Source organism: Canis lupus, chromosome 7 (assembly GCF_048164855.1).
Source record: "Canis lupus baileyi chromosome 7, mCanLup2.hap1, whole genome shotgun sequence".
Classification (NCBI taxonomy): Eukaryota; Metazoa; Chordata; class Mammalia; order Carnivora; family Canidae; genus Canis; species Canis lupus.
In genome coordinates this window covers 58,908,729-58,930,263 of record NC_132844.1, presented here as the reverse complement: position 1 = coordinate 58,930,263, position 21,535 = coordinate 58,908,729, and the positions used below count along the sequence as shown (strand labels likewise).

The 21,535-nt window shown below is 33.6% G+C and overlaps 2 protein-coding genes and 1 pseudogene across 13 annotated transcripts in view; 1 reads left to right on the top strand and 2 right to left on the bottom strand.

The window, feature by feature from the left end:
- Positions 1 to 21,535, top strand: part of RUNX2 (RUNX family transcription factor 2) — a 220,174-nt gene that overhangs the window by 7,306 nt on the left and 191,333 nt on the right. The gene's annotated exons all lie outside the window — the stretch shown is intronic.
- SUPT3H (SPT3 homolog, SAGA and STAGA complex component) overlaps positions 1 to 21,535 on the bottom strand; it is a 602,245-nt gene that overhangs the window by 553,292 nt on the left and 27,418 nt on the right. The window lies entirely within an intron of this gene.
- On the bottom strand, positions 8,748 to 8,848 carry LOC140637495 (U6 spliceosomal RNA; annotated as a pseudogene).

The following is a 21,535-nucleotide window of genomic DNA, read 5'->3' as shown; positions in this document are numbered from 1 at the left end:
ATTACTATGTTATACACAGTATAGAAAGAAAACTCTTTAAGTTAATAACCTACATTATATCGTCAGTATGTTTACCATAACATGGATACTATAAAAGTATATAAGCATTTCATACTAAAGACTCTTATCACCCAATTTGAAATATTAGAACAATATAAGAAAATATCGGACAATATAAGAAAATTAGGACAATATAAGACAAAACTTCCATTACGACAATAATATCCTAACATTAGGCAAGATAACTGGTTAAAAAAGGTAATCCAGTAGGATTAATTTTTATTAACCTCTCATGAAATCTGTAAAGCTTTTAAAGTAATTCAGTTTTTGATAAAAATGCAGAAAAAATGCTACTGCTCTTCTTCAGTACAAAATGAAAATATTTAAGAAGATAATCCATAAAGCAGATAGTACTTATACAATGAACCATATATAGTACCTTCGTAAAGCAATATAAACATAAAAGTTAAAATAATCCAAACCTTTGATCATTAAATCCTCCTCCTCTCCATAATAGAAACTCCTTTTTTTCATATTATTAAAACTTCAGTGTTCACACAGAATTCTTTACATTCCCCAAGTTGTTAAAACTAAACGCAATACACTATGTTCTTGCTCTCTCTCTCCAATACCCCCCTTACCTCCCTCCCTGTCTCTTTCAGTCTCTTTATCTTAGCAGGAAAACCTACGTTTTCAAAACATTTTGCCACTAGCATCCACCTAATTTTAAAACTGTCATTATCTAAGCTAGATAGGGTCAACCAGTACTGCCAGAAGAATACCATTCTTGATTTAGTAATAAAAATTTAACAGTACACTTCCTTTATAAAAAGCACAAGCACATTGCAGAATATTTTAGTGTACCAATAGGACCAGAGAAAAACATATAAAGACATTTTTTTTTAATTACCATTCACAGAATCCAGAAAGAAAACTGGGCCATATACAGATTAGGCTTATTTTTATTTTCATAACTTATTTTTATAAAGATAATGACAAATCAGAATATATTAAGAAACATTTAAATAACTTTTTTTTTACAAGAGTGAAATACTTGGCTTAAATTGCCAAATTATAAATAATTAGTAAATGATTAAACCACTTTATATTTATACATTTATTCTATACGTAAAAAAATTTTACTGAGATGTTCAAACCATTTTCTTGGCTATGAAATAAAATCATGTGCTCCAATAAATAACGTTAAAATATTTTTCATCAAATATTTATTTACAAAGTAATTATATATTACAAGTACAAAATAAGATTTTCTACAATGAAACTATATTAACATATGTAACTTAAATTTGCCACCTTGATTTAAATCTTAATCAGCCAAATACATGATCAATTCATTGCATTTCCATTATCCAAAAAATATCTAATACCCTCAAAGCGGTTTTAAAGGAAACTATACATCATCATATTATTATAAGCTAACAAATATATTTTTTGAAAACTGGCTGTGAAAATGTGATCTGAAAACTTATATATAAACTTAAAGTAAACTTACATACTCAAACATATTAAATGAACAAGAAAACAGCAAACATACGGATGAAATAATATTCTACCTAGCAAGAGTAACATATTAAAAAGCCAACCCTAATCACAAGAGAAATACATATGCTTTTTTAAATACATGCTTAAGTTAATGCTTTTAAATACACATTTGACTTTTGAACTGTTCAAATGAACAGATAACATCCCAGTGACTACAGAATTTTCTTCTAAACTGGCAAAACTAAAAAAAATTAAAAATTTTTAAAAATAAAAATAAATCACATCTAATCCTTAATATTGCAATTACACTGTTTGACATTTTCTTTAATCATAACAGTCCCATTTATTGTAAACTGGCCGGAAAGGCTTGCCCATTTCATTTTTTCCTGTACATACCTCTTCCTTATCAATTATGGTGTATCTTCAGCATTCGAAGAAAAAAAAAAAAGGCTTCACAACTTTAACTGAGTGTAAAACACATCGTTAAATCAATATACACAGGGCTACTTTAAAAATATTCATTTCTAGAAGGCCAGAAAATCTTCTTACTATTTTTTAAGCTGATGCATCTACACATAGAAAGCAACTTTTAGTAAGTTCTTTTGCTACGCCATAATGATCTGCTCCAGGAACTCAAGGGTACCTAAAACAACGGACTACCTGTTCTAGCCATGCTTAGGAATGTGTCCAAATCATTTTTATTGATTTAACCTTTATAGGAATGCTACATATCCTCAGAGCAAAACATTTTGAATGTATTTATAATATGACACACTTCTGAGAAACCATGAAAAAGAAAGCTAAAAACAAATCTAGATACTCCTCCACCCTTAGTTGTTATGGGTTTATGTTTTTTTAAAACAGTATCAACAGATCTAAATATTAAATAATTCTATGTAGGAAAACTTACTTTGGCACCACTGTAAGTAGAAATAAAAATTTATTTTGGAAAAAAGGTACATTTAAATAAATTCTAACTTTAAGGAATAAAATGCCTGACTTGACAATGATGTCACATCTACAAATTTTAGCGGACTCTAAATAGTCATTTTCATATTCTAGCTACACATTAATCATTGAACCTACAAACATATCAAACTTAAAGAATTCCGTCCTTATTGAATAAACTAAGTTGTACTCTAGTTTACATTCTGAGAGTTTACAGAGAAAGTTCTGTGTTACCTATCTCTCTAGCTTTCTACAAGTGGTACTTTATTAATGGCTTCAGCAGCTAATGCCTGCATTAGTTACGTTTGCCAAATAATAATTCACAATATTATGCTTCCTCATATTATAGTCCATCATTCGTTAACTTGAACCTCACCTCTAAAGAAGTTATACTTTCACTGCAAACTGTTCTCTTAAAAAGGCAAACAACTTTTGAGCATTTCCAGATGTAGTACTCCAAAAAAAAAGAAAAATCAAAGGCAAATTCTCAAAGAATTCTAAAATTATTAATAAAAATGTAGTATAACTCGAGTCACTGCTTATTACTTCAATGATATCCATAAGTTTAAGAGCTGAATATACTATACATCAAATTAAGAAACATATGATAGATTTCAGGTAGCTGCCAGTAGATAAAACCACCAAGCACAGTTCAGTGTGAGACAAGATTCTACTGAACTGCAATTTCTGAAGCTCTGACAATTACTGAACATGCAAGAATAAAATGATAATGTTATCTTTTTTCAAATAGCTAACTTTTCTTCCGGGTAATATAAATTTGGGTTTGGCTACATTATTTTCATTTTGTCATTAGTTTTTTATAAAACATCCAAGCATGCATGTGATTATGCTAAACCAAAATTAAAATAATTTATATGCAGCCTACTCTCTGGAGCAGGGTTGGGACTAGAGTGAGGCAAGCAGGCATCTTGGGCAAATGTTTAAGGAGGTTGTGCACAACCCTGAAAAATGAGTGCCTCCTTAAATGTTATACCCTAGACACTTGGCTTGCCTCACCCTAGGCCCAGGTCCTGCAGGGAAGGCAAACAAGTATCAACCATTTCATGAGACATATTCTAAGGGAGGATATCATAAAACATAGAAATATGGTAATATAAGAATATTAAAAATTAGAATATATGTTTAACAGCCTGATTTATAGTTTTCTTTATAAAGAAGAATCCACTGGAACTTAAATGTAAACAAACATTTAAAAAACAATCACATCATAAGGAGTAATTTCAGTTTAGACATGGCATAGTTGACAAATTTTCTTAAAAAGAGACTTTTATTTGCCATACATACCTTTCTAGGAAACTCAGTGGCCTTATTACTTGACAATAATGCTTTCAAAAAAAAAAGGACTGAGCGAGTATGCTCCCTTAAAGGGCCCATAGTGTATACACTACTTGCTACAGCCCAGTGGCACCCACATCAGACTGATCAACAGAATCACCTGAGGAATAGGTCTTGGGAAGGAAGGAGAGACAAGAGGGGCTTGGGAATTTTTTTTTTTTTTAAACAAAGCTCTACAAGTAACTTAGCCAAGTTTGGGAGCCAATAGAGAGCCAACTTTTAACCCCAGAGATAAACTAAAGGCAAGATGTATATACAAAATATGTACATTTCCAAATTGTTTCTCCCCTAAACATTTGTAAAGCTATTCACAAGAAAGAAAACACTAAAATTTCAGTTACTTTTCTTCCCTTTCTTCTAGTGTAGATATTCGTCAATGAGGACATGTCCTACAAGCAATTACTAATAAGAAAGAGAAAGTCAAGAGCATAGATAATTTAGTAAGATGAATACAACCAAAAATATGAATATTTTTTCTTTTAGGTTCAAATAGCTATTCCAGTATATAATTAATCTATTCTAAAAACTTAATATTTTAAACTTCAAATATATTTAATTAAGATTTTTATGTATTTTAAGAAATATATGTAATTAACATAACTCCTAAGATTTTTAGAGTATGCTTGAAACTGTATTTTGTTTTTGTTACCTTTTCTTTGTTGACTGTTTATTGTGTCAGGCACTGTGCTAAACCCTTTATAAACATTCTTTCCTTTAATTCTCAGAACTCCCTTATATGAAATGGGAATTATAATTATTTACAGATGAGGAAAGTGAAAATGAGGTAATAAAACCTGCCAACACAGTTGAAGAGCAGAGATTCAAACCCAAGCTTTCTCACTCTCCATAATCGCCTAAATAGTGGTATACACAACCTTCATGAAGCTACTTCCTCATCCCAGTTGCATCTCTAAAGCTATCAATTCTCAGAAACATCATTAACTTAGCATTATTAAACTACCAAAATACAAAAAGAGAGAGAATCTCTGAGACTCCAAATTCTCCCAAAGTATATCTTTAATATTAGTCAGTGAGAACCAGAGATTAAGAAAAAATGAAACTGAAGAGTATATAAAGGGATAAGTTTTAGGTCATATTTGACCAGGAAATGAAGGTTCCAAGGAATTAAATAATTCTTACCCAATCATCATAATCAATAATCTTATTCAATGTCCACACCACACAGTATATATGCTTCATGTGATACGAAAATACCATTTAGGAGTTAAAAATTCCACTGTTACATCAAACACAAGGAATTTATAATCCTCATTTGTAAAATTTTTAGAACAATAATGATTTCAGTCATGGCCTTTATGTCAGTCTGCTCTGGAGTCAAATCCTAGTTTCTGTAATAATCCATAAGGTTCCCTTTACCATGGTCTTACTGTCCTTACCAAAACAAGGTTATACACCCACATTCATGCTAAGTGAACAAGGCAACCTTAATTCCTAAATCTTAATTTCTTATTATAATTTCTTAAATTCTTATTCACTTAAATCTTTGAAATTCCCAAAGATCCACTGATAAAGGTACATTTTCTTTGCCTACCAAAGAGATTGCATACATAATTCTAGGAAATAACTCTTTGATGTGTATTATTATTCCTCCCAATTTCATCCACAGCCATTTTCTCCACTAGTATTAAAAACAAAAATTCTTACAGAAGCCACAAAAGAGTTCTAGCCACCTTTTTTCTGTCAAAGGATAGGAATAAAACTGTAATATTATATTACTCAGTCTGTATGGATCCAGTGAGAAAAGAAGCCCTAGCCAGGAACCACAGGTCATGGTACGTAGATGAAACATGTACTCAAACAAAAAAAAAAAAAAAAAACTGGAGACAAAAGAAAGCAATTTAAATATCTGCAAATTTCAAGACACTTCTCCAATCATTTTTAATTTGGTACATAATGTTTTAATGATCACACCAAATAGCTTTAATAAGGTAGAGCAAGATAGAATCACTCATTAAAATGAACTAAGTATATACGCAGGTATGAAATCCTACATACAACACTTTAGTAAAGGAAGCATGCAACTTCATATCCTATCTGGCAATGGACAAGAAGACAGAAAAAGATCTGATCAAAAACAAAGGCTGATAGGGGAAGATGCTTCACTGGCTTTAGCCTAAATTCTACAAATATTCATGCTTCTTTCATCAGAAGTCACTGAAAAGATGTGAGAAGAGAAGACAAAAGGTTTTAGGTGCAGCCAGAGGAATCAACTAATGAAAAAGAGAATACATTTAAGAATGACATGGTGATTTACCAGTCCTTAATCTAGTAAGAAAAAGCTGGGCCAGAATGTGAAAAAACAGGGCTAAATTGAAGAGAGATTACAAAGAAACCAGCAGCAGAGTTTGGCAACTGTGGCTGGGAGAAGCAAGGAACAGGAAAAGGAGACTGCAGCCTAGGAGAGGATGCTGGTGTTGCTGGTGGTTAGAAGAAAATTAGGGGAGGGTAAACTAGGAAGAGTGTTGTGTTTGTCATTATTCAAGTTGTGCTTAGTGGAAGAAAAAAAATGATCCTCATTATAAACAACACAGTCTCAATTCTTTGGTTGTACAAGGGTGAGCATGTTATCACAGAAATTCAAAATGGTAATAATCATTATGTTTGGATAATAGAATTATGAAGGACTTTTTAATATTTGCCAGTATTTTTCAACATATATATATACAAAATAATTTTATATATATAAAGTAATTTTAAAAACTTAGTGGACAGTATGTTTTAATGTTTAACATCAAACCCATACAACAAATTTGGTAATGATGTTGGTGTTTTATCCCCATGCTCAAGTTGTAAGAAATAGGGCAAATTCCTACAATTAAAAACAATTTTGATGGGGGAGAATCAGTTTCATGAAAATCATAGAATCTCATAAAAATGATACACCTAGCCAGGGTTTTAGTGTTAAGTTGAAATTCCAGTTACACCAATTATTCTTATTGTGAGGAGCACCAGGTAATGAACTAAAGTGTTGAATTACCATATTCTACACCTGAAGGTAATATAACACTGTGTTAACTACGTGCAATTAAAGCAAAAATTTAAAAATATATTAAAAATAAAATAAAATAATTCGTTACATCACTTTTAAAACCTTGAGCAAGCTATTTAAGCTCCCTGTGTCTCAATTTCTTCAACCATAAAGATATGTACCACCTACCTTGAAATTTTCTGTTAGAACTAAGTAAGATAAACACATGTAAAATGTCTACAACCCAATCAGGAAGTCATTGCAGTTATTACATATGTATTATCAACTTTCCAATCCTGAAATCTTCTTACAAGTCTGACTACTCTGTGGCATGGTCCACAGATGAGCAGCACCTGAAAGCTTGCATTAAAATTCAGAACCTCAGGCTCCATGCAGACTTTCTGAATCAGAATCTGCATTTTCACAAGATCCCCAGGAAAAACAAAGTTTGAGATACCCTGTTCAAAATAACATTCAATTACTGGAATGTCCGGCTTGTTCAGATATTACCAGCTCCCTGAAGTCGTCCACTTCATCTCGGTTACAGGGTTCTTTTTGATGCTGAGTGAAGGCCACCTGGTAGTTTACTCCTAATTCTTAATTCTGAGACACTTTTAAGAAACTGACAGAAAGTCCATTCTACTACCACTTCCAAAAAGCCACTTTTCAAAACCAAAGAGAACTCTCATGATCACCCCTCGATCTACCCACTTTGAACAAGAAATAGGGTACTGTGGTGCCTGACTCTCTTATAAAACAAGGTCTTCAATAATTTGAGATATTTTGTATTCATTAAGCTGCACAACTGTATTAACTAGATACCAGTCTATGTTTATCCATGTTGTCAATGATGTCTCCCCACAAACTTGTCAAATGCTTTACTGGAGTTTAAAAACACTGTATTTGTCCTATGTTCTTGAGACATATATTAGAGGCCCTGGCAGCACAGAGTTTGAGAGGCATTATTATTATTATTATTATTATTATTATTATTATTTTATTACCCCTGAGTAATAAAACCATTGGGATTTTGGTGCTCACATTCTAGATGGCTCACAAATCATGCCTTTAATAACTCAGTCTAGAATCTTAGCCAGCAGAGGCCTCAGTGGACAGGACTTCACACTTTCATTTTCCAACTAATTCCCCTCTTTGATATTTCATATTAGTATTTTACTCTTTAAGTACCTTATAATCACAGATGCCTATTCCTGTCTCTTTTCCATTCCATGATCACTGTACTGAATAAACAGGAAATACAGAAGACAACTATCTATATGAAAAATTGTCAGGCCCAAATAGTAATTTAAGCTTCCTAATTGAGAGAAATAAAAGATGGTATGAAGTAAATATGACAAAGAAAAAATATCTGCTGGATTCTGCAGTATACTAAGAATTTGATTATCATAGAGCTCCAACAAGTTTACCTTCTCTGAAGGGATTTCTTAGACTGTAGAATTTTCAACCTCCTTAGTTCTTACACAGTGGAGAAGTCCCTCATTTATTTAGCCTACCTCCCCTCTTACCTATATATACTTGCTCTTCACCCTTAAAAAAGGACATGCCCTTACTTGCCCACTCATGCACTACTCCCATTTTTTCATTCGTGTCCAGCTCTGCCTTGGATTACAAACTTCCAGTGGAGAGCCCACAGCTATAGATATAATTCCCTTTGAACATCATCTAGAATAGTAACATAATTAAGCTGTAATCGCTTTATGATAGGCAGTTCAATAATAATTAAGAGCCCACAGAAAGATATGCTTATCACAAATTTTAAATCCAGTGAAGATTAAGAACAGAAAAAAGCATGTGATATTTTTCTGCAAGAAGTTTTGTATGAACCAGCACTTTATTCTTAACTGGAAAGACCTGGGGAAAAAATAGACACCTGAATATGAAAGCTGAAATGGCCTTAAAGACAAAAAGAGGAATATATGTAGTAGGTGAAAGAAAGGAAGGCCATTTAAAAAATAAAGAATGTCATCCTTGCGCAGGGGACATGCTAATCTTCTCTGTATCGTTCCAATTTTAGTATGAGTGGGAAATATCAGGGAGGGAGACAGAACATGAGAGACTCCTAACTCTGGGAAACGAACTAGGGGTGGTGGAAAGGGAGGTGGGCGGGGGGTGGGGGTGACTGGGTGACGGGCACTGAGGGGGGGCACTTGGGCACTTGATGGGATGAGCACTGGGTGTTATTCTATATGTTGGCAAACTGAACACCAATAAAAAATAAATTTATTTAAAAAAATAAAAAATAAAAATAAAAAATAATGTGATAAGCCAAGACTCAGGACTAGGACAGGGAGACCAAAAAAAAAAAAAAAAAAAAAAGTGGTAGGTACAGAATTTTTAAATCTCTTAAGTATAAAGGACTATTTATAACCAGAGTGGTACAAGACTTGCCATCCACAATGCTTCAAAGCAGGCTTCATTCTTACAAGCTTAAGAATGTCTCCACTACACATAAGGAAATCAAAATATAGCAAACTGACTAATGTGAACAAAGGGGCTGTATATTAAAAAGCTCCTCATGACCAGTATCCACCTGTTCAGAGTACCTAAGTATTTAATAGGTAGCTCTATGAAGGAGACAAATTTAAAAAGAAAAAGTATGATAGCCAGGAAATCAGAAAGTATAAATGAAAGACTGATCCAATGAAGACTATTCAATCCACAAATCACTATTCCAGTTCTTAAAGATGAATACAGTCTTATTTTCTCCTTGTTCCCTGCGTGTACCACATGAATGTGCACTTACTGAGAACTCATCACATTATTATTCTGAGAGACATGTATTGCCTTATCAAACAAAAATCAAACCTCCTTTCTTGAGTGTCAAAAAAGATGATGGAATTTGATAAACTGGATTTTTTAATTTTAAGGTTAACCTTTTAATTGCTGATGTTTAATGACTTGTTTCTTGTTGAATAAATCCTTGCCTACAAGGTGAGGGGGGAAAAAAGATTAGTTCTAGTCACAGAACATAGTCTTAATAAATTATTCCTCTTGATTTTTTTCACATTTAGTTTTCTCCAAGCCCAATTTTTTCTAGTATTACCATATTAGACTTTTAAAGGACTTTCAAAGGACTGAGCTTCAAGTCAAGAACTTAGATCTATTTGCAGAAGTTATCATGATATAAAAAGACAAAACACCTTTCTGAGCTTCACTTACCAGCACCGAACTACATAATGCTCTCTATGACTCTTCCAAATACTATGATGATGCCATATTTATTATATTCTGGAGAGAATCATACTTCCTGGTCAGCAAAAGGTCACCCAGAGCAGACTTCAAGGCATTTTTTTTTCCCCATCGAGACTTTGTATGACCATAATTCTTCTCAGCTCATGTCTTTAGGGAGCCACTGATAATCAACAGGAATTTGCCAACGAGAAGAAAAGTTTTTACCATCTGATGCCTGAGCATTTAACATTTTCACTCAAAATTCAACGTCTTCTTCCTTTCATCTAACCATGCTTATTTTTACCAAATCCTTGACACGTATCTTTTACTTTGAGTCTTTGCACCTGCAACCCTAGATCCATGTTTTAGGAAGGTATTTACAGGGCAGTGATAAGAGGCACAAAAGCTAAAGAAAAAGGAAGAGAAGCAGAAGAACGTTGTTCTAGAGCCCTTCTACTTTCTTACATGGCTTTCTTTATCTGTAAAGGAAAATAAAAACTATGCACTTGCCTGCCATGCCTCACATGGATGTTTCAAAATTTAAAGGAGATAAAGTATGTCAAGACACTAAGAAAAATCTCAAGTACATCTAATATATGGTATGACAATTTAGTACTACAAAAACAAAGTTTGGACTTCCATTCACCTGACTAAAAGAACATGCTAGTGCCTTTAGATGACAACACAAAATAAAAGCTAGCCAGGTATTAACCAGAGAATAAAACTTTAAAATCTTCAGCAAACCAAGTAGTTTTGAAGGCTAAACTCTGTGAAATAATATTCATTAAAAATTATCTTAAAAGTTACTGTCTTTTCATTCTTCTAGCTCAGCTCACTTTTAATGTAACCCATCAGTAAAATATGAATGTGATAACCACAACTGTTTGTTTATAAGTTATATATGTTACCTTTCTAACATATTATTGACCTTATAAATTATTCATAAAAGTTGAAATTTTAAGGCACAAAAATATATAAATAAAAGTCTTCATATTTTCCCCTGAAAATTTGGAGACCACTGCTGTAAGTCAATGGTTTCAAACCTTTTTAAGCTAAAGAACTCTGTTCAAACACCAAATTTTAAAATGCAAACCTAATCTATAAGAGAAATAAATGTAGAGCTGCTCTAAATAAAATGGGAATGAGAGAACAGGAATGTGGAGTTCCATGATGAAACGCCTATGTCCCCAGAAAGCACAATTTGAAACCACTAATCTTGGGATCAGACTTTCCCTTAGTCTCTTTAAAATATAATAAAGAAAGAAAGAAATAAAAATGTGTTTTTACTTAAGAGTGCTGTTTCCTAAGCTTGAAGTCAAAGCCGTTGTAAGATTCAACTGAATCCTTGATGTTATATTTACTGTAGAGACACTGCTGACTACATAATTAAGTGGCCAACAGGCTTTTATGGAGGAAAAGTCTCATAGACCTTATCACCAAAACATGTTATATTCCTAACTGCTATGCGTAGACTGTGAATCTGCTTTAATTTGAGACAGTATAGTATACAATGTTATGCTTTCCTAGTTGCTAGGAAGCTTGACAGTTATACTTTTGCTATGCCTCAGCAATCAGAGAGCACCTTTATTATATGCATCTCTCTACATTTTTACCTCCTGGATTAATTTATATCTCTACTCCTTTTAGGCTTCATCTTGATTTCTTGTCGTTTCTATGCTATTAATAAACAATTATGATAAACTCCTCATACCTTTTGGGAATCACCTGAGACACAAATGATAAAACTCAACACTCAAACTCCCTACTTGGCACCATCAGCTTTGCATTCCTCCAGGACAGAAACCCTGGAATCATCTTTGGTAACTAATTTATTAATTCTAACAGTCCCTAATACCTAACAATCCAGACTTCACATTATCACTCATGTTTGTTTCCTAATCTTCATTCCCACTGCCATTACCTGTACTGCTACAACAGGTCTTCCCCTTAGCCAATCCATCTTACATGCTGCTTATAATCAATCCTTCCTAATCAGTATTAACACATATCATACCTTTACCTTTCCAAACACCTTTTATTTTTTTTTTAATTTATTTATGATAGGCACAGAGAGAGAGAGAGAGAGAGAGAGAGGCAGAGACACAGGCAGAGGGAGAAGCGGGCTCCATGCACCGGGAGCCCGATGTGGGATTCGATCCCAGGTCTCCAGGATCGCGCCCTGGGCCAAAGGCAGGCGCCAAACCGCTGTGCCACCCAGGGATCCCCCTCCAAACACCTTTTAAAGCTTTCCCACTACCTATGGAAAAGTCTAAACTCCTTAGTCATTCAACACTTCCTGAATTCTGATATCGATCAGTAGTTTTGTATTTCCTATAATCAAGTTTCTCTCCAGACACATTAAGCTATTTGCCCATATGCTTCATCTTCAACTCTAGGTCTTTGAACATGCTGTTTCCTCACCTGCAGTGTTCCCTACCTAATCTCACTGTTATCCTCCCCTCAGTATCTACAGTGCCAAACATTACCTTAGCTCTGAAGACAGAATGCAAATGGCATTATTTTCACAAGCTTTCATCCTCCAAATTGAAAGTCTTCTATCCACCTCTATATTCCCACAGTAGTGTATTTGTTACTCTTTTCACATATTTATCCCCATCATTCCCTCATATTCATCTATCATTCTCAGTTTCCATGTATGAGACTATCTCTCTACTTACACATGTATGTAAATGTATAAAAATTCTAGACCAGTGAATCTGAAGTTTTTTTCTTTTGAAGCTTTTTCTTTTTAACTGCAAAATCCATTTTTCACTTGAAATGCTATGAGAAAGCCCAATAAGTGAAATGGACTTTTAAAGGAGACTCTGGTTGCATGGGAGGACAGAGATAGCTCAAACCTCTCCTGAGCAGCCCTGCAGACATCTTCGCAAAGCACAGAGAACACTAAATTACACACCCTATGAAGACAAGTATACTTTATTAACCTGTTTCCCATGTAGGAAGGCAAGCAACATTGCAAAATCAAATATTCTTGGAGTCAAATCACAGTTGTCACTTATAAACTATGTTCTCTATGCAAATCCCTAAATCTCTCTGAACCCAAATCTTCATTTGTAAAATGGAAATGGTAAAAATCTATTTCCATGTGATGACCACACAAGAAAACCTACATAAGAGTCATACTTCATAATGCATAGATACAAAAGAATTCCCATTCTCTCTTTCCATCTCTTTCTTTCCACATCATCTAGCCAAATGCCTAGCACATAGTAATTAAACAAACATTCCTTGAACAAATTAATGAATGACTGGATGAATGACTGGATGAATGAACAATCATCTAAACAAAAATAAAAGGACACAAAAGGGATTTGATAACAGGTACAGGAAAAAAGATATGCTAAAGAAATACTATATAAAGGAAAAATACATTAAAAATTACTTTTATGGCTAGAAAATATATTTAAAAACTGGAGACTTTTTTTTTAAGGATTTTATTTATTTATTCATGAGAGACACAGAGAGAGAGAGAGAGAGAATCAGAGACACAGGCAGAGGGAAAAGGAGGCTCCATGCAGGGAGCCTGATGTGGGACAGTGGGACTCGACCCCAGGTCCCCAGGATCAGGCCCTGGGCTGAAGGTAGTGCTAAACTGCTGAGCCACCCGGGCTGCCCCAAACTGGAGACATTTTCAATAAAAAATTTACTACCAAAGAAAGAAGCTAAGACGAAAGAATTATTTACACACATCACTTTAAGGCTTACGTGTGAATAATATATCTGGCTAATATCTAAACTCAATTTACATTTACCAGCTTAGAAATTAAACTACAGTGCACGATTATCACGCTTTTTAAAATGAATTTCACTGATTTATGTATGACTATTATAGAATAGTGTTCTGATTTTCTTTTTAAAATGTGTTTCCTTGTTTCTCAAGTTACAAATGTAAAGTTCTGCAATTGTATTTAAAATCTCTTGGAGGTAGATGTGCACAAAAGAAATACCTCAACACAAATCACTATGACACATAATGAACCCAAAAGGAATAGGCATATATCATTTAAGGCAAGATATTAAGTTTGATAAAAACAAAATCTGACCTTTAATATTTTTAAAATTTGGTTAATAAGCATAAAATGTAGCAAGACTTATATTCTACATATTTTTTAACTCTTCTGGCATTCTTGGGGTCTGTCTACAAAAGTAAAGGAGTATGCACATGGTAGAGACTAAAAATTCAAATGAAAGAAACATAATCCTTAGGGACCGTCTTTTAAATAGAGACTGAAATCCAAATGGCTTCTTTTTCTGTATACACAAAACTGACTTCATGTAATAAATGAAAATCAGTTAATGAAAAGTAATGGCATAAAAAAAATAGTGATACTATTAGTACAATATTCTCAAATGATAAAACTACAAGTCAAGATTAGGTCTTATTCTTTCAAGTTATTTATAGTCCTTAAAAATGAGAAAAACAGAACAGAAATTAGATTATAAATATCGCTTATAAAAATGTCACTCCATCAGATCAACAAAGTTAAGGAATGATTTACCAAATTTGACTCCCAAAGAGGACTATAACAGAATGCCTTTCATTTGATTTCATAAAAACTGTGAAACCTCTTCCTTCTCATTATCTCTATGAAGGCCAAAATCAATATATTATGAAATGAAACTATTAAAAAATTACTAGTATTCCAGAAACAGTTGTATATTCCATTTGAATGCTGTATGTCTTTCAGTAAATAATTTTGTATACATAATTTGATTGCTATTTTAAAAAATGCCTAAATACTGAAATAATGAAACATAATAAAATGTCAATATGGTTATCTATGAATCATGAGATTATTTCCTTCTTTTGTGCTTCTAGAGAGTCCAAATCAGGAAAACCTGATAGAATCCCAGCTGGGTAACTTTAGAAAAGTTACTGAATATCTTCAATCCTCAGTTTTCTTCATCTAAAATTTGGGAATAATGTTATCCAACAGGGTTATTAAGTGGAATAATATATGGAAAAGATGTTAGTACACAATGCCTATCTAGTGATGCTAGTAGTACTTCCTCTTCCTGTAACTCCTTTGTGTAGCCAAAATTCTTACCAATTCTTCAAATTTCAGCTTAATGAATTTCCTGAGAGGCTTTCCCTAAATTAAGTTCTCACATTCCACTACTTCTTAGAACCTTTTGCATTTTCACAGCCCTTATCACAGTGTATAATTATTTACTTACACAAATGTATGCACAGTTTATACCATACCATACATACTTAGTAAATAAATATAGCATATCATACATACTTAGAAAGAATTTATGAATAAAGATGTTTATATTTATGATCTTTCCACTGATATCATAAAATTTTGTCTCTATATAATCAGTGTGATCTTGACTATAAATGTTACGGACTATAATATGAATGGGGTATCTAAATTTGAATGGAGTACTTATCGGGACAACTGCACTAGGGGGAAAAAAAAGAACGTATACATAGTCACAATGACAGAAGCATAGTAATTCTCTACATTTTGTCCCTCGATCTTCCATTAATGAGTCTACTAAAAACAAGCATTAAGAAAAATATTAAGCTTCTCGGCTTTTAGTTGACCTGCTGAATTTTCTTTTAAGCACCATCTGCTAGAACTGTGTGATCAAATCAGCTGTTTACTAATAAGTCAGGGAATCTCTGCTATCTGCTACAGAGTATCAGTGCACTGGCTCTCAAAGTGTGGTCCCTAGACCATCACCATCAGCATCACCTGGGTATTGACCAGAACTGCACATGACTGGGATCACAAAGACTTATTGAAACAGAAAATTCTGAGGTGTGGCCCATCAGTCATATGGCTAAGCAAGGATCTACAGTGATTGTAAGGCTGACTAAAGTTTGGGAACCAATGTGTTAGAAGATTTATCCTTTGTAAGCAAAAGCAACAGGCTCTTTCATTCGTTTCATCAATTTAATTTGCCAGTTTTTATATTTCATAATTAAAATTCTAATATTGTAATTTAACCTCTAAAATACTTAAAGTCTGACAAATAGGACATCTGTCAGTAATATAAGATAAGCAACCAAACAATGGTTTGGTTAATACATTGTTCTATCCCTATATGCTGCATAATCCACTTATGTTGGCACTGTTTTATTAGAAATTAACTCCTTCTATATTATTTTTTTTAAGATTTATTTATTTATTCATGAGAGACACAGGGAGAGAGGCAGAGACATAGGCAGAGGGAGAAGCAAGTTCCCCACAGGGGGCCCGATGCAGAACTCGATTCCAAATCCTGGGATCACGCCCTGAGCCAAAGGCAAATGCTCAACTGCTGAGCCACCCAGGAGTCGCCCTTCTATATTCTTAATAAAAAGGTGTTGCTTCAGAAACCTAAATTTCAAGTAAAATTAGAAAGTGACTCAAAAATACTTTTGCTATTTTTCAAGGTTTGAGAATTCACAGGAAAAGAGAATGATATGAGCCAAAAATATAACTAAAAGTAATATTAGCAGTAGTTGTAAAGATACACATAAATCAAATGTTTCATTTTATTTTTATCTATTTTAGAGAAATAAATGGGTTCTAGATTACTATTTTAGAGCTATCATAATTCGTTAACAATATAATAAACTCCCACAAGATTATAAACATGGTTTAATAATAGGAAATTTGTTAACATAACACATCAGTAGGTCAAATGTGGAAAAACCATAGAATCACATCAAAGATTACCTTTTTTGCCATTTAATAAAATTCAACTCCTTTTCATTTTCTTTTTTTAAATTCAATAATATAAAACTACTTCCTCAAGGTGATCTATTTTAAACCAAAAGCCAACATCATACTTACTAGTGAATATGGAAAGCATTTCCATTAAAATCAGAAATAAAAAGTTCTATTATCTTCATTCTTAGTTATTAATATTTTGGAAGTTCTAATTTAAAAGAGAAATAACCATTATTTATGGAAAATATAATTCTATACCTATGTTAGGAGAATCGACTAAAAAAGATAATCAAATTTAAAATGTTTTTACATCTTACACTACATGTAAAAATATATACACTTAAGTCAAAGGCTTAAGAGCAGAAAACTGAACTGCAAAAATACTGTTTACTACAAAAACAACAGAACTTCTGAGAAACAGCAATGGTATTTCTAATAGAACTAGATTGCAAGCCCATGAGATGAAAGGGTGCATCCTTTCATATATAAGCCCATGAGATGAAAGGGTGCATCCTAGTACATAGGAGGACTCAAGAGGCATTTGTTGAATGAATAAATGAAAAGCATTGGCATACAATCCTTTTAATCAAATGTGGTCTGCCAACAGGTGATAGTCTAAGAATGGTTTTGTTGGATGAATAAATGAAAAGCACTGGCATATAATCCTCTGGATCAAATGTGGCCTGCCAACAGGTGATAGTCTAAGAATGGTTTATTACAAGTCCACAATGAGATAAGGAATCTGCACCAGAATGTGAACCAACTGCATCCTATGCACACCCTTTAACTCCACTTTTTTTCCACGGGAAAACTATCTCAATAAAGGAAGCAGAGGACTGGTTAACAATCTGTCTCAAGCTACTTATCTCATAAAAACCAATGACAAACTGTTCACATACTGGCTAAAGTGGGTGGCACTGCTTTAGAGTAAATGTTGGGAGTTGATGAGAAAAAGAAAAAAAAAAAAAAAAAAACCTAACTTCAAACCAAAGAATAATTTGTAAAAATAACATCTGGCGCGGAAATGTGGTCATAATTAGGTCACCGCATTTTTTTAAAGATTTTATTTATTTATTTGAGAGGAGAGAGCACAAGTGGTGGGGAGGGACAGAGGGAGAAGCAGACTCCCCACTGAGCAGGGAGCCCAATGCAGGCTCAATCCCAGGACCCCGCAATCATGACCTGAGCCAAAAGCAGACATTTAACCAACTGAGCCACCCAGGTGCCCCATCCTTACATCTTTTAAAGAAAGCTTATGAAACATATGAAAGCAACGAAAAATGTTACAGATAAGCTTTTTGTCAGTTAAAAGTCTGGTTCTAATCAGGAAATTTAGACATCCCAGTAGTACCTAAATGAATGAAGTCTTTATATACTCTCAGCACCATTAATAGTAGATGATCCTGAAACCCAAAACTAACCAAGTACACATCCTAGGGCAAATCACCTCTCTGCGATCCAGCTTCTTCACCAGTTTAAAAAAAAAACACACTCAAAAAAACACACACACAAAAAAAAAAAAACACCTTAAACAATTTCTAGAGACTCTCAAATTTTCCCTTCAGTCTAAATTATTGATACTAGTAGTTTGCTTTGTTTCTGAATGAAGGCGGACAGGCAGTTCTACAGAGATATGGTGGGGCTCAATGCGATTTATAATCCTACAAACTAACTTTAAAGGCAGACATTTATAGAGACATTTGCACTGAACCCCTATCAATCTCCTATATAAATGACTTACATACATGATCTAATTCACATGAGAAACCCGAGACATGGATGTTATCAAGAAAATTTTATAAATAGTAAAAGTCTCATAGTAATGTAAAAAAAGAAAAGAAAACTAAAAGGGATTCACTCATATTTGTATGACTCCACCAGACCATACTTCCTTCTGCAAACCAAACACTATATAGATCTTACAATTTTTTTAAATAAATATTTTATTTATTTATTCATGAGAGACACAGACAGAGACAGAGAGAGAGGCAGAGACACAGGCAGAGGGAGACAGGCTCTATGCAGAGAGTCTGACATTAAGACTAAATCCTGGGTCTCCAGGATCATGCCCCGGGCTGAAGGCGGCGCTAAACCACTGAGCCACTCGGGCTGCCCCAGGTCTTACAATTTTCTAAGGACACAGGAAAGGTTTCAAGCAAATCAGCTATTTTCTAAATATAGAGTGTTACACCTAAAAATATTTTTCATGAGGCAAAGATGAAGAAACTAAAGTTAATGTAGTAAGAAAATAATGGGAATGAAAAAACTTCGATTTAGTTAATAAGGAAGCAAAATAAATACCTGATGCAGGATATACAAATGTTCAAAACCTTAAATAATTCAGGGGACAACCAAAATAAAGCGGTAATTTGAATTTCCAATATGAACACACAGTATGAAGATAGATTACCCAGACCCCTATTTCCTTCTTGTTCTACTTTGAAGACTTCTGACCTCTTCTCAACATTAGGAACTCCCATTGAAGATTGTCCTCCTAAACTATACTACCCACTGTGAACACAACTTCCTATTTATTCTATTTAAAACCTACTAGGCTCCTCATAGGTACCAGGGTACTGTAAAACAGGCAAATTAAAGCAATCTTTGTAGTCATGAGCTTACAGTGGGGAACAGAAACAGACAAGTAAAGATCCTTGAAATACAATGAGAGCTTTTGTAAGAGTATAGTACAAGGGGCCACAGCACACAGGAAGGCAATTAACAAGATCGAACATGCCAGGAAAGTCTTCAGAGGATGAGATGTCCAAGCTAATGCTTCTTAGCATTAGCATTTTGTTAAATTTTCTATTCCTTCAGCTCTCTTAATTACTACTTCTAATTTACTTATTTTAAAACCTCACTGAAATCTCCAAACCCTTCTCTTTCTCCCATTTTTCTACAAATTGATCAATTCCTTCATATTTTCTATTCCATTCTTCCCACCAACCAAGGTTCAGTGATCCGAACTTCCAACATCTTAAATTTAAATACTCATCTGCCACATCTGCCCTTCAGAGCCCCAAAGCAGTCCAATCATCCTTCTTTTTCAGTCCTATGCCCAGCAGCTAAGCACTGCTACAGAAATTATACAACCTCACTGTTAGAGCCCTCGTAAATGCTGACTAAGCTCAACTGAGTCCAGGACAACTTAGGCAAGACTCAGCATATTCCTAATTAGCTTTTACTCCCTAACTCCTGTTACCATTACAAATCTTTACCCCTTTCCTGCAGCTTCCCTACCTCCCTTTCCGCCTACCTCAGCCAGTGGCCTTGCCTACTTCTTCAAAATGGTATGAATGATAATTAGGCATAGCTGAAAATACTACTTTAGACAATTTTTATGGGGGAAAAAGAAAGGTTGTGTGTACTGAACTAACCCAGCAACCTAACTAAAACTCCTTACACGGTTTCTTGGAGAAAACAGATGTAGTCCCAAACATAGGACTTACAAATAAACTTTGACCTGCAATCTGACAATTTGAGCTATTAAGAAAACAGCCAAAAACAGAACTAAGAAGTAAACTCAACTCTCAAAATTGATACCAAGTTTATGCACCAATGGTTATATGATTTTTCTCAGAAGGGTGTGTCAGGCTTTCCTAGCTTATGAACTCTTCTTATTTTAAATACAAATTGAATAAATGTGAGTACTAGTGTATCATCGACTAGAAGCAGCTTTCAAAAAAAAGGGGAAAGTGAAACACTGCCAGAGTGCGGCACATTGACAGGAGCAAAATTAGCAGCTGCAAAGGAGAGAGAAAACATAAAAACTCTATAAAAATATATAAAATCAAACAGCATAGCAAAGACCATTTATCATAGCAGCAAAGTATCTCGGTGGTGTCCTGGGGCATCACTACAGTACAAGTGGATTGCTACACATGATATTCACAATGAAATTTCTGTGTAAAAAAGATGAAATTGTAGCTGGTATTCTGTTTATACACAGTAATAAATGTGCAAAGATATACTATAAAATACATTCATTAAATTGGTCAAAATAGAATTGACTTGAAGGCTTAAATTACCTCATATATTTATATGATGAATATATTAAATACATTTATTCTCTATTTATTCTCTATAATTTATAGTGCATGGACACCCTTATATATAAATAATTCCATTAGAATACAGTTTCACATACCTATAAAAAAATTAAACTAGTCTTGTGTTTCCAATCATGCTCACCATTCAAAATAAAACAATAAGTGCATAATTTAAAACTGAGGGGATAGTGTGGCTGATTTTTACATGCTGCAGGCACAGCTCAATTGTACATCTGAGCAAGAAAAACAAATATTAAAGAAAACAGAGAAGTTCTTCATTCTCTAATCATGCACTAGTTAACCAATGCAGTCATTAGTTTCTACCCAGTGTTGTTTCAAATAAATTTTCTAACTGTAAAATTATGTCATTAATCAACTTTAAAAGTAAAATGGACTGCAAAGACCAATGTCTGAAATTTGAGTATACAGCAAAAAGCATAAAAAGAAAAGAAAAATGAAACTGCTTAAAATTTGCACTTAAAATTTGTTTTGGAACTTGATAAAATGGTTCCTAAAAATGCATCTGGAAGAATAAAAATAGGAAAAGAGACAAGAAATATTTTAAAAAGAAAAATTATGCAGATGACCCTGAACTCTAATACCAAATTGTAAAACATATTAAGAAGCTATAATAACTAAAGTAATGCAGTACTGGCAAAGGAAGAAACAATTCAATGGAACAAAGCAGAAAACTCGAAAATAATAATTTATTATCTGATAAAGGTAGCATTTCAATTCTGAGGGAAAAGGAAAGCTTATGTAATTTGTGGTGGTTAGACCACCGGCAAACCAATTTAAAAACTGTTTAA